Source organism: Engraulis encrasicolus, chromosome 19 (assembly GCF_034702125.1).
Source record: "Engraulis encrasicolus isolate BLACKSEA-1 chromosome 19, IST_EnEncr_1.0, whole genome shotgun sequence".
NCBI classification, from domain to species: Eukaryota; Metazoa; Chordata; class Actinopteri; order Clupeiformes; family Engraulidae; genus Engraulis; species Engraulis encrasicolus.
The window spans coordinates 2029918-2034917 of record NC_085875.1 but is presented as its reverse complement, the minus strand read 5'-3'; the positions used below and the strand labels follow the sequence as shown (position 1 = coordinate 2034917).

At 45.5% G+C, this 5000-nt stretch overlaps 1 protein-coding gene across 1 annotated transcript in view; it reads left to right on the top strand.

Moving 5' to 3' along the window:
• The window catches only part of LOC134435145 (latent-transforming growth factor beta-binding protein 2-like), a 182506-nt gene that overhangs the window by 41105 nt on the left and 136401 nt on the right, over positions 1-5000 (top strand). The window lies entirely within an intron of this gene.

The window sequence follows — 5000 nt, the reverse complement described above, 5'->3', positions numbered from 1 at the left end:
CTGGAAATGCGTAAACAAACCCGATGGCCAGGGTGTAATTTGTAGAGCGGGATTAGGGGGATTGTCCCTGCCTCTGGTTATTGTCATATTTCCACATCCTTTTACCGGATTTATTCTGGCTTTAATTTAACTCCATAGATATTGCTTAAAATCTTTAAAAAGTATCTCTTCCCCGTTTTGTTTTTGTTTGGCAAATCACACCCTCGCCATCGCCATGGTAAACGCCACGGCAACAGAATGTGCGCTCACTCACAGTGTGTTAGCGAGCTTTTGCGGACTTTCCCAATTACAGCCCTGAGAAGTGTCAACGGGTTCTTCTCTCTCTCTCTCTCTCCCTCTCTCTCTCACCCTCTCCCTCCCTCTCTCTCTCTCTCTCTCTCACCCTCTACCTCCCTCTCTCTCTCTCTCTCTCTCTCTCTCTCTCTCTCTCTCTCTCTCTCTCTCCCTCTCTCTCTCTCTCTCTCTCTCTCTCTCTCTCTCTCTCTCTCTCTCTCACCCTCTCCCTCCCTCTCTCACCCTCTCTCCCTTTCTCTCTATCTCTCACCCTCTCTCTCTCTCTCTCTGTCTCTCTATCTCTCTCTCTCTCTCCCACTCACTCCCTCTCTATATCTCTCTCTATCTCTCTCCATCTCTCTCTCCCTCCCTCTCTCCCTCTCTCTCACTCTCTCCCTCCCTATCTCTCTCTCTCTCTCTCCCTATCTCTCTCTCTCTCTCTCTCTCTCTCTCTCTATCCCTCTCTCTCTCTCTCCGTGATAGTAGGTCACTGCGTGTCTTCGGGGCGTAGCATTAGAGGGCTTGGTGTCCATCTTTTTGGGTGGTGGTGCTTCCCGAATCCTCAGCGGAGCTCTTGCGGCGCTCGTGCAGGAATGTGGAAGGACAAGAGTGTTAGTGATACCGCTATGTGACCGGCAGGGTTGCCAGATGAGCCTGATGATTTCCAGCCCAAAAAATGTTCAAAACCGCCTAGAAGCACAAAATCCCGCCCAATTCTATTGATTTCTTTGGCAAAAAGTGGGCAGGTTTTTCTGCTAAATGCCATTTTTACCCACACACGGCCATCCTAAGCAGCCCAATTGGGCGGGAACCAGCCCAATATGGCAACACTGGCTATGTGACCGGGGATAAAGCCTTGACGACCGCTGCAGTGCAGGCTGACCGGAGTAACTTAAGGACAGCTATGCTGGACACGTGGTGGTCAGTGTTGCCAGATTGGCCTAATTGGGCTACTTGGGATGAGCGTCGGCGGGTAAACACAGGAAAAATTGGCCATTTGGCGTTTTTTTTTTCCAGCCGTTTTGGGCCCATAGAAGTCAATGTAATTTGTTGAATTTGGGCGGAATGTAGCGCATTTTGGCAGTTTTTTGAGAACCTTTTGGGCGGGATTTGATCAGACACATCTGACAACACTGTACGTGGCGGCTATGCTTGTTGGTTTACAGCAGCAGCAGCAGCAGCAGGAGCGCAGAACTGATGTGTTCACTCATGATGTAGGATTTGGGAAAGGCTTAACGGCGACAGTGTGTCAATTTAAGGTTGAGTGTGTACACAAAATTAAACATTATCCTTTCAGTAGGACGGATAGAGAGAGACATAGAGAGGCATAGAGAGACAAGGCGGTTGCCTAGGGTGAGAAAAGTCTTGGGGGCTCGTATGTACGGTAGGTAAGAACTAGATCAACTGTGCTCAATCAGCTTTATAAGAATAGGCCTACTATTTTTTTTACCAGATGTCCATTTATAATTCCAGGAAAAAAGGAAGAGGGTTAGGCTACTCGCCTGCCTCGGGCACCAAATTAACTAGACCAGGCCTTGGTCAGATGTGTGTAGCAGGTTATAGGAGCACTGTAGGCCTACACAGGCTACTAATTTCCTCCTGTAGTCCCTCGGCAGCTGGATACAGTATGGGGATGTAAACAGTGTTGCCAGATGTGTCTGACCAAATCCCGCCCAAAAGGTTCTCAAAAACCTTTGCAAATTGCGCTAAATTCCGCCCAAATTCAGCAAATTACATTGACTTCTATGGGCCCAAAACGCTGAAAAAAACACCAAATGGCTAATTTTTTCGATTTTTACCCGCAGACGTTCATGCAAAGTAGCCCAATTGGGCAGGCACCCGCCCTATCTGGCAACACTGGATGTAAAAGCCTGACGACCGTTTGAATACTGCAGGGCTGATAGTATTCAGGCTCCATGCCTGATTTCAGGCTTGACAGAGTTTGCAAAAATAAAAACATTTATAATAATTAGCCATTAGGTTATTCTTATCTCAAAGTGTTACAGGTTCAGGGTTTTCTTCTACTATCAGGCTTGAATAATGGTCATACACAGGCTATTAAATGTTTGAATAATGTGTCAAAATAGGCCTACGTTACATCACTATGCAGTATCTTGTCGTCGTCGTTAGAGCAGGGAAAAAAGTTCAGGCTCAGGATTTTTTTTTCACTATCACCCCTGAATACTGAGGAGAGGGATGGAGGCTCTTGGTGCAGATCATCAGCCTGCCGGGCCGGCGGCAGTGTTGCCAGATTGGGCTTTTTTGGATGACCATCTGCGGGTAAAAGTGGATATAGGACACGGTTTTCATGTAGATTTGTGACCATAGAAATAAGTAGAAAATAGTTTAGACTGGCTTGGTTTAGATTTAATGCCCCCAAGTGGATTTTGAGCATGTTTGGAGTGGACATTTGTCACTCACACCTGGCAACCCTGGCCAGAGGGCCTGTTGGTTTGCTCACTGCTGAAAAGACATTACTGCATCATAACAACATTGCATTGCTATGACATTACCAATGGCCTTAAGAAACAGATTAAGACTTGGTCATTACAATTTCCATGACAGTAAGGTTACAACATTGGATTTGTGCAAAGGGGTTAAGAACTGTTATTTAGAGCACATGCAGTGTTGCCAGATTGGGCGGGTGCCCGCCCAATTGGGCTACTTGGGATGAGCGTCAGCGGGCAAAAACGTGGAAAATTGGCCATTTGGCGGTTTTTTAAGCCGTTTTGGGCCCATAGAAGTCAATGTAATTTGTTGACTTTGGGCGGAATTTAGCGCATTTTGGCGGTTTTTGAGAACCTTTTGGGCGGGATTTGGTCAGACATATCTGGCAACACTGATGACATGCCATTCTCGTTTGGTAGAGTGCGGAAATGAATTTTGCACCCAACCCTCTGGTGTCTTATTTGGGGAAAGATGGTGTCAGTGACAGTGATACAGAATGGGAATTAAAAATTCTGAGAGCCATTTGTGGAGTTGTAAAATCAAAGCAAGGGGCATGGTAACGTCAGTAACTTGGCTTGTGACTATCTCCAAAATGTGAAGGTCCAAACAGAAGGTTCCTTGTTGAAAGTGGTAGTGAGGCACACTGATCTTAGTGAAAAAAGTTAAAAATCCTTTATTTTAATGGATAAAGCCTACGCGTTTCGACTGCAATCAGTCTTCAATCAGGGTAAACAATGAGCATGGTACAAGGGGCATGGCAGTTCTATTTCCAAATGTTTACGTAAAATAAGTCATTTTTAAATTCAATGTTCAATTGGCACAGGGGCTGGAAGGGGGATGTCTGTTCTAGAAAGGGGATGATTTGGACCTTTTTTTTATTTCAGGGGGGATGCCATTGCCTTAATCCCCCTACAACTCGAGCACTAGTGCTGACAACCATCTCAATACTGGCAAGAAAACTTCTGAATCAGTAACACGGGACACATGCTGTCACGCTTGTTCACGGACTGCAGTGCAGAACTGATTCGTCCAGCCGTGTCGTTGTCTGATTGGGGAAACAGCTAACAGAAATGTGACATCTGTTATTAAAGAGCTAACAGAAATGTGACATCTGTTATTTGAGACGATGCCATCGAGCGTCATTCAGCAAACACGGCTTCTCATTTACACACTAAATTTGCTGTTACCAGAATGCCAATGACCAAGTTAGGGGTGGGCGATATGGCAAAAATGTTGTATCACGATTTTTTAACATGAAATCTCGATTTCGATTTTTTATCACGATCTTCCTTCCAAAAAATAAAAACAACAAAAAACAACTTTCATATACTTGCAATTTGTAATTTGCAGTCAATAACATGTTAACACACTGATGCTACTCTCATAAAATGTACAATTGGAATACAATAATGTAAAGAATGAAGTGAAGACAACAACACAAGTGAGAAAACGTCACTCTGATACTGATAATAAACATCCTCACTGCAAGACGATCTATACGATTTCTCCACTTTGGCAGATTCGAGACGATCTTTTACTCAATATCACGATTCACGATTTAATATCGTCATATCGCCCACCCCTAGACCAAGTCGTAGTGCACTACTTCACGGACTGCAGTGCAGAACTGATTTGTCCAGCCGTGTTTTCGTCGGATTGGGGAAGGAGCTAACAGAAATGTGACATTGTTATTCATCAATGTGACATCTGTTATTTGAGATGATGCCATCGACCGACCGTCATTCAGCAAACACGGCTTCTCATTTACACACTAAATTTGCTTCACGGACTGCAGTGCAGAACTGATTTGTCCAGCCGTGTTTTTGTCGGATTGGGGAAACAGCTAACAGAAATGTGACATCTGTTATGAAAAAGTGAAAGCCCATTGGGAAACTCCAACTCCCATTGTCATTGTGACACAGCACTCCACAGCACACAAGTGAACACTGCACACTGCACACAACGAAATTGCATTTATGCCTCACCCGTGCAAGGGGGCAGCCCTCAGTGGCGCCCCATGGGGAGCAGTGCGGTGGGACAGTACCATGCTCAGGGTACCTCAGTCATGGAGGAGGATGGGGGAGAGCACTGGTTGATTACTCCCCCCACCAACCTGGTGGGTCGGGAGTCGAACCGGCAACCTCTGGGATGCAAGTCTGACACCCTAACCGCTCACCCATGACTGCCATTATTAAAGAGCTAACAGAAATGTGACATCTGTTATTTGAGATCATGCCATCGACCGTCATTCAGCAAACACAGCTTCTCATTTACCCACT